Raw genomic sequence first — 10010 nt, forward strand, 5'->3', positions numbered from 1 at the left:
CAGGGGCTGGGCGCAATTCTTTATCAACACCAGGATGGCAAGTTGAGAGTTATTGGGTACGGGTCTAGGACTTTGACTGCAGCTGAGCGAAACTACCATCTGCATAGTGGGAAACTAGAGTTCCTTGCCCTAAAGTGGGCTGTGTGTGAAAAGTTTAGAGATTACTTATTTTATGCACCCCACTTCACGATTTATACAGACAACAATCCACTGACCTACGTTATGACCACAGCAAAGCTGAATGCAGTAGGTCATCGGTGGGTTGGGGAACTCTCCGACTTCAGATTTGACATAAAATACAGACCAGGAAAGTCTAACATAGACGCTGACACGCTGTCACGTCTCCCTTTGGACATTGAGGCTTATGCGGAGTCCTGTACCAAAGAGTGTACCGAAGATGTGGTTTGTGCAGTATGGGATGGAAGTAAAGTAGCCAAACAGAAAGATGTAGCCTGGGTGGCAGCTCTCAACATCTCCTCCCAAGCTGACCAGTCTCTCTCCTTCGATCACTTAAATGCAATTAGCCAGAGTGAGCTTGTGGAAGCACAACGTGCAGATGAAGCCATCAGTGAAATTATCAAGTTAAAAGAGGCTGGTACACCTTTAACTGATGAGATACGGAAAGCTGCTAGTGGAGCCACCAAAAGACTATTCCATGAATGGGGAAAGCTAGTTTTGGAGAATGGTCTCCTATACAGACGTGCTAATGAAAGAAAGCAGTTGGTGCTCCCTGCCAAGTACAAACACCTTGTTCTGAAGAAACTCCATAACGAAATGGCCCATGTCGGCACAGAAAGGGTACTTAACCTTGCCAGAACCAGGTTCTATTGGCCTTTTATGGCCAGAGAGATTGAGGACCACGTCACTAAGAAGTGTCCATGCATAAAATCAAAGAAGCCAGTTACTCATGTTCGCGCCCCAATGGGTAATATCACATCAAGCTCACCACTAGAGTTGGTGTGTATTGACTATTTACATCTAGAGACCAGTCGTGGTGGCTATGAATATATCCTTGTGGTCGTTGATCATTTTACAAGATTCGCTCAAGCTTACCCAACAAAGAATAAGAGTGGCAAGACTGCAGCTGAGCGCATCTTTAATGATTTCATTCTCCGCTTCGGATATCCATCAAAGTTACACCACGACCAAGGCCGTGAATTTGAGAATGAGCTCTTTCGTACACTTCAACAGCTGTCAGGTATCCGTCATTCAAGAACATCACCATACCATCCCCAGGGAAACCCTGCGGAAAGGTTTAATCGGACGATACTCCAGATGCTAAGAACATTGTCGGATAAAGAAAAGGAACGATGGAAAGATCAAATCCCACAAGTTGTACATGCGTACAATTGTACTCGGCACGAGTCGACAGGCTTCTCACCCTTCTTTCTTCTTTATGGCCGCCATCCCCGCCTTCCCATTGATTTACTATTCGGCTTGGTTGAAGGGACAGACTCTGACTCGCCAAAAGGATATGCAAAGAAGTGGGCAAAGCAGATGTCTGAAGCTTATCGAATTGCCAATGAGAACAGCAGGCAGGCCAGTGCAAAAGGCAAAGTGCTTTACGACAAGAAAGCAAGAGGAGTGGTACTACAGCCTGGCGATAGGGTCTTAGTCAGGAACCTCAGTGAGCGGGGTGGCCCAGGAAAACTACGGTCATACTGGGAAAAGTCCATCTACGTTGTTAAGGAACAGTTCGCGGATAACCCAGTGTATGTAGTTCACCCTGAGTCGGGGGACAAGAGGAAGACAAGAACACTACACCGCAATTTGCTTTTATTAGTAAATGACCTTCCAGTTGAAGCTCCTCCATGCCATGACATTCCTGAAAAGAACACAAAGGAAAGTAAATGCCAGACTCGACGTACCAACGTGCTAGAACAGGCAGATCTGCAGGAAGAATCAGATTCAGACTCAAATTCTGATGATGACTCAGATGGCCATCGTTATTGGCTGAGGTTACCAACAGAAAGGATACAGGAGATACCCGCTGTAGCCCCACAACGACGAATTCCCAGCACTCTGGGTAGTCCAACTTCAGTACCTGTACAGGAAAAAGAGAGAGTTAGGATACAATACTTACCTGAAGCAGACCTGATGCCTGAAAATGACGCAGAGATGGAGGAACCCGCAGAGGACGAAGACCAGTCTGTTGTTGCAGGACCGGAGGAACAAGATGGATATGATGAGGCCCCAGAGCCCATCCAGGAGGAACAGGCTCCAGCCAATCCGGTGCCAGACAACCAGGCCGAGGTCAGGAGGTCAAGTCGGGACAGACGACCTAGACAGATTTTTACATATGAGAACCTGGGTCAGCCTTCACTGACAACACAAGCCACAGTTAATATGGCAAACACACACTTACAATCACCTACTTACCCTACAACTCATACCACCCAACCCATGCACTCTCTTATCCCCTACCCAACACCAACCTATCCACTAAACTCATATTCTACCATTTACCCACTATTTACATACATGCCTTACCCCTTAACATCACCACCATACCTATTACCAGTTCCTGTTACCTGTTAAAAGAGAAAAGAGAGTTTTAGTTAAAAGATGAGCAGAAAATGGTGGGACCCATTTCTTTTTGACGGGGAGTGTGTGACAACCACAAAAGTGTTGTATTTGTGTTTTATTCACAATTATTGTCTTTTATTTGAAAACAATTTATTGTATTTCTTTTAAAGAAAGAAAATATAAGTATCCAAAGGGTTCTATTTTTATGTGACTTTTCCTGTTTTAAAGATAATTGAGTAGTGTTTGCTCCAGGCCAGCAGGGGGCAGTGTCGGGTGACAGGTTTACTGTAGCTGCGTGAGTTGTGAGTTTCTCATTACTGCAGAGAGCTCAAACCTGAACGCTGTCTCCTCGTTTCTCTCCTGTTTTACAGGTGGGTAAATGTACAAAAACACATCAGGTGTAGAATTTGGTCATGCAGAAATGCAAATGGGATAAGGGTGGACTGTTTTAGTGAAATAATTTTCATCAGAGTCTGTTAATGATTTTGTTTATAATGAGTTTGAAACGAGTCAGTTCAAAACACACACTTTCTCATGTACATAAAGCATATGAAGATGTTTTTTGAGCTTGTAAGGTTAACAGATATGATTAACTCACTGTTTGTTAGTTTTTCACCATTGGTTGAAAATGTTTTTGTTTAATAAGTCTATACAAAAATGTTTACAGTTTAAAATGAAGTTTAAAGTTACCCTTTTATTCACTTTATTAGTTTTGAGCATGATTTTGCAGTACTATATTAACATGATACTGATAAAATACTGTGAGTGAAAGATTCCAAGTATCTTTAAAAATAGCTGGTGGATATTACCATTGTCTTTGCATTTCATTTTGATAAATAGAGTAAAATACAAGCACAAAGAGTAAGTAAACATGTATTTGGGGCAAATAGATTTATTTTATTATGGATTTTGTAATGACATAGAAACTGAAAATTCATTGTTATGTTAAAGAGACACTGAACATGTAATATGTGAAACAAAAATGACTCTTAACAATAGAGGTGTTTTGCTGAAGGAAATTCAGAAAATAGATTACTGCAGAGAGCTCAAACCTGAACGCTGTCTCCTCGTTTCTCTCCTGTTTTACAGGAATTAATCTGTTCTTTACAGTGCCGTTGCTACGGTACCGTCTCCCATGCCATACTTCCTGTGTCCCTGTAACGCCATCTTTTGCAATATTTCAGATAGCGATATACTTCCTGGCTCCCGCATCACCCTGTTTTTGTCGTTAAGCCTCACCATTGGTTGAATTTGATATACACATTCAGACGCACTTACCCCTGGAGGCGTCCCCAAAGTGTCACCACAGTGACGCAGTGTGAGTTCCCTCGAAAGGGAACTGTAACAATGTATCTTAAAAGGTAACACGATGTAACCTTGCTCTCACTTGAAATGTGTCCTCACATTTAGTCCTTGAATTTGAGGGGGATTTGCACCAGGAAACTCTTTGAAATGTCCTTGATTTTGAAGTTAACTAAGGTGTGGGAACTCTGTACTAGTTACGTTTCCATTATCCTTCAAATTGCGCAACTTGAACTAGCGAATTGAAAATGCGCTCAATGGAAATGCAATTTCGCATAAATATCACAAAAGTTCATAATCTCAGATGAGGACACAAAACTGCAATGGAAACCATTTTTTTTTTCGCATTTACAGGTCACCTGACATGCAAAAAAGTCACATGATTGTTCTTTAAATACAGAGCGGTATGTTTGATTGGAGGACAAGAAAGAAGAGGTGTGGTCGACTTCATGTGACGTCACAAGAACTAACAAGCGCAAATTTTTTTTAAATGAAGCCCGAGCAATTTGGGAGTCGAATGCTCTGTATGGTTTTAAGTCACTCTGTGGTATTTTGATGTCATCTGCATGGTGGATGACATCCAAGTATTGTGAGAAGGATTCGAGAACAACCTGCTCCGTGTGATTTCTAGATTTGCTCTCGCAGTAGTTTGATGTCAGCATCAAGTTGAATGCCTCAAAGATCTAGTCCTGTGGCCGCGATATGTGACACTACCAACATCCATCGCAATGACGTTTGGAATTCCAACCCATTGGGTTATAAATCAACCTACCCTGGATTCTTTTAACCCAAAATGTTGGATAAAATATAAACATTTTCTGGGTTAATTTAACGCAATGGCTGGGTTTGTCCATTTTGAGCCAACGCTTGGTTGAAAATGGGTGTACACCCTAAACCCAGACTTTTATTTGGGTCAAAAAGGGCCAAATCAACTGTTGGGTTACATAAACCTAGATAATGTCCATATCTGACCCAGTCATGTTGAAACGCATCAAAGATCTAGTGCTGTGGCCGCGATATGTGAACCTACCAACATCCATCGCAATGACGTTTGAAGGACTTATCGCTGGAGGAAAAAATGACGTTTTAGTTGCATAACATCGGATTATGGAATGTTGCCATTTCGCAATAGTTTTTTTATCAACTTTTGTAAAACATCGCAAAATAATCAGACCAATAAAGGACTAACATCTTTCAGAACAGAAATAATGTTCTTATTATATCCAAATATGTTATTAAGCTTTAGTTAGATTATTTCTGAGCGTTTAAGTATTACTGACACAAGGCCGGCATCAACTCCACAGATGGTTGTGTAACAGAAAGGGAAGAGAAAGTAAAGAGAAACAGAGAAGTTGAAAACAAAAATAGCAATAAATAAAAGTCTGTGAGGAATGCTGGACTGTTTTCTGGTGTTGTGCTAATGGCTGCTCTGTTAGCATTAAAGCCTGTAGGGTAAATGTGTGTGCTGAGCTTCTCTAGCTGGGTAATCCCATTCAGCTCATGCTAATGTGAAACCAGAATCTAATGACCTTCTGCCATGGCTTTTCAACCCAGGCCTGGAGCGATCTCACAGCAACATCTCACCCGTAGACGCTCTCTCCAAGAATGCCTCCACAGAAACACACTGGTGAACAAACTCATCGCTCGCTATCTTACCAGGAAATCTCTCTTATCCACATCATCGCCGCAGAGTGGGTGTGACGTGATGGTTAAACTGAATTATTATTGTAATTTTACAGTACAGTCACAGTTTCAAGATGCATTTCAATTTGCATGGGTTGCTGGGTTGTTTTGAAGCCAACGTTGGGCCAAAAGGGATCATTCCAACCCATTGGGTTATAAATCAACCTACGCTGGATTCTTTTAACTCAAAATGTTGGATAAAATAGAAACATTTTCTGGGTTAATTTAACGCAATGGCTGGGTTTGTCCATTTTGAGCCAACGCTTGGTTAAAAATGGGTGTACACCCTAAACCCAGACTTTTGGTTGGGTCAAAAAGATCCAAATCAACTGTTGGGTTAAATAAACCTAGACAATGTCCATATCTGACCCAGTCATGGGTTAAAACAACCCAGCACAGGTTAGTATATAAGGCAATGTTTGGATTTGTACCTTTTTGACCCAACTACAGGCTGAAAATAACCCAGCATTTTACTGTATAACATCGGTTAGTTAAGGATTTGTGCATACTGCATCATAGTGGGTTGAAAATGGTGTGCCAAAATTGCCTGGATGATAAATGTTTTGCTGGTGCATTTTTAAAATATGTTTGTGCATTGATTTTAGGCTAATATTACCCACAAGCTTTTGCAAGTGTTGGTGAGGGCTTGCTTTCAACTTTTTATAATGTGTACACTTTTAAAACCTTATACATGTGAAAATGAAGAAGTTAGTCAGAAGTGAAGGTTTACATGAAAATGCGAACAATTGGTTTTCATCACACTTTAGAAACGACTGTATTTTTTTTACCAAGCGTTGGATCAAAAAGGGACAAACCCAACATGTTGGGTTGTAATTTAATGTATACTGGGTTGTTTCAACCCAAAATGCTGGGCTTTAATCTATTGTTGGGTCAAATATAAAGATTTTCTTGGTTAATTTAACCAAATGGCTGGGTCATTTCCATTTTTGAGCCAACGCTGGGTTGAAAATGGGTGTACACCCTACACCCAGACTTTTGGTCGGGTCAAAAAGGGCCAAACCAACTGTTGGGTTAAATAAACCTAGACAATGTCCGTATCTGACCCAGTCTTGGGTTGAAACAACCCAGCATTTTGGGCTAAAACAACCCATCACAGGTTAGTATATAAGGCAATGTTTGGATTTGTACCTTTTTGACCCAACTACAGGCTGAAAATAACCCAGCATTTTACTGTATAACATTGGTGAGTTAAGGATTAGTGCATACTGCATCATAGTGGGGTGAAAACAGTGTGCCAAAATTGCCTGGATGATAAATGTTTTGCTGGTGCATTTTTAAAATATGTTTGTGCATTGATTTTAGGCTAATATTACCCACAAGCTTTTGCAAGTGTTGGTGATGGCCTGCTTTCAACATTTTATAATGTGTACACTTTTAAAACCTTATACATGTGAAAATGAAGAAGTTAGTCAGAAGTGAAGGTTTACATGTAAATACGAACAATTTGGTTTTCATCACACTTTAGAAACGGCTGTATGTTTACCCACCATTGGATCAAAAAAGGGACAAACCCAACCAGTTTGGTTGTAATTTAACCTATACTGGTTGTTTCTACCCCAAATGCCGGGTTTTAATCTATTGTTGGGTCAAATATAAAAATTTTCTGTGTTAATTTAACCAAATGGTTGGGTTTTTTCCATTTTTGAGCCAACGCTGGGTTGAAAATGGGTGTACACCCTACACCCAGACTTCTGGTTGGGTCAAAAAGGGCCAAACCAACTGTTGGGTTAAATAAACCTAGACAATGTCCGTATCTGACCCAGTCTTGGGTTGAAACAACCCAGCATTTGGGGCTAAAACAGCCCATCACAGATTAGTTTATAAGCCAATGTTTAGATTTGTACCTTTTTGTCCCAACTACGGGGTCAAAATAACCCAGCATTTTACTGTATAACATATGTGAGTTAAGGATTAGTGCATACTGCAACATAGGGGGTTGAAAACAGTGTGCCAAAGTTGCCTGGATAATAAATGTTTTGCTGGTGCATTTTTAAGATATGTTTGTGCATTGATTTTAGGCTAATATTACCCACAAGCTTTTGCAAGTGTTGGTGATGGCTTGCTTTCAACTTTTTATAATGTGTACACTTTTAAATCCTTGCACATGTAAAAAAGAAGAAGTTAGCAAGAAGTGAAGGTTTACATGCAAATGCGAACAATTGCTTTTCATCACACTTTAGAAATGGCTGTATTTTTTTACGCAGCATTGGATCAAAAAGGGACAAACCCAAAATTTTGGGTTGTAATTTAACCTATACTGGGTTGATTCAACCCAAAATGCTGGGCTTTAACCTATTGTTGGGTCAAATATAAAGATTTTCTGGGTTAATTTAACCAAATGGTTGGGTTTTTTCCATTTTTGAGCTGGGTTGAAAATGGGTGTACACCCTACACCCAGACTTCTGGTTGGGTCAAAAAGGGCCAAACCAACTGTTGGGTTAAATAAACCTAGACAATGTCCGTATCTGACCCAGTCATGGGTTGAAACAACCCAGCATTTTGGGATAAAACAGCCCATCACAGATTAGTTTATAAGCCAATGTTTAGATTTGTACCTTTTTGTCCCAACTACGGGGTCAAAATAACCCAGCATTTTACTGTATAATATAGGTGAGTTAAGGATTAGTGCATACTGCAACATAGGGGGTTGAAAACAGTGTGCCAAAGTTGCCTGGATGCTGAATGTTTTGCTGGTGCATTTTTAAAATATGTTTGTGCATTGATTTTAGGCTAATATTAAATATTAGAAACGGCTGTATTTTTTTTACGCAGCGTTGGATCAAAAAGGGACAAACCCAACATGTTGGGTTGTAATTTAACCTATGCTGGGTTGTTTCAACCCAAAATGCTGGGTTTTAACTCATTGTTGGGTCAAATATAAACATTTTCTGGGTTAATTTAACCCAACGGTTGGGTTTGTCCATTTTTGACCTGAAATGCTGGGTTGAAAATAACCCAGCATTTTTTAATAAACCCAACTGTTGGTTTTAAATTACTCACTGCTGTTTCAACCCTTGGTTGGGTTAGAAATTGAAATGTTCTGGGTTAATGTAACCTGTAGGGATTGGGTTTATCCATATATTACCCAACCATGGGTTGAAACAACCCAGCACTTTGTAAAATGTAGCTTTTCTACTCGCACTTGAAAACAGAAGAGATCTCACTTACCCCAACCAGAACAGTTTATACATTTACCAGCTCCTATAACGGGGGTGTTAGTTAACACTGGTCGAGATACCTCACTGTTGTTTCAAGATGGCCTCACAGTCATCAGTCAGATTATTAATTCGGGGCACTGCTTAAAAAGCATTTAGTGCTCACTAAAGAGGACCTTCAGTCTCTTCATAACCCCCGATTATAATCGTCCCTTTCACCAGCGTGTCCACAGTAAGTAAATGGTCAGTTTGGATCCAGACAAAGGCTTTTATAGAGATAGAGCGGAGCGTCTGTAGCCCTCAGGCTGCTTGGGATGGGACAGACAAGAGAAGCCTGTGTTCAGTAGAGCACATGGATATTGATCTGTTCCCTGCCGTCTCACCGCCCATCTGTTTGGGTGAAGCCTGCGATACCTCCATGCTACGACTCCTGCCAGCCGTCTCCATGGAGATTAATCCATTTATCCGGCTGAATTACAGTATCAGGCAACTTTTTTACAAAAATAGAAAAAGCTTTGTGATTATTAATCTCTTTTATCTTTGTTGAATTGATTGTGCAGTAGTTTACAAAGAGTGCGATTTGGAGAGCATGTGGGAACCCAACACTTAAATGTAAACAGAAAAGCAATCTTTAATATTGATGATTATTGTTTATCCTATTTATTTGTCATATTTGCTTCATGCAAAAATGTTTACCAACACTGTAAATTAAGTTTTTTAGTTTGCATGCTACACTTTTGCTTAAAAGGTACTTGCAGTGATGCTATAAAAGAACCATTTTTGGTTCCTCTACGAACCATTTGTTTACTTTTATTAAGTTTCTTCAGGTGTTTAAGATTCTTTATGAAACCATTTTTAAGAGTGCAATGTTGATGTTTTTGAGAAAGTGGCCATGTCACATGTCTGTCTGTGTTAGCATCTGCCTAATTTGACTTCTACCAAGTGGCAGATGTGTCGTCCCAAAATATCAATTAGTTTCACTGCCAGAATGACCTCTGATGTTAACAACAAGCAATGTGGTGTCTTTCTCTCCCTTTTTAAAACTCCTAAGTATATTTATTTTACTATCCTATCTCTAGGCAGTTGTTTGCTTGGTTGCATTTTATTTATGTTGTGCATTGTGTTTCCATTTTGTCCAAGACCTTATTTAATTCGATACGCTCACCAGTTAAAAAATACCCATCTGTGCTAAATTACATTAAATTTACATTTATTTATTTAACAGATGCTTTAAGGGAGACAACAATATACTGTATGTGTCAGTAGTAATGAATTAAGTTGAATTGTGATACCGGGAAGCTATTTTCAAAGTGCGCTTATAAT

This window comes from Paramisgurnus dabryanus, chromosome 11, assembly GCF_030506205.2.
Source record: "Paramisgurnus dabryanus chromosome 11, PD_genome_1.1, whole genome shotgun sequence".
NCBI classification, from domain to species: Eukaryota; Metazoa; Chordata; class Actinopteri; order Cypriniformes; family Cobitidae; genus Paramisgurnus; species Paramisgurnus dabryanus.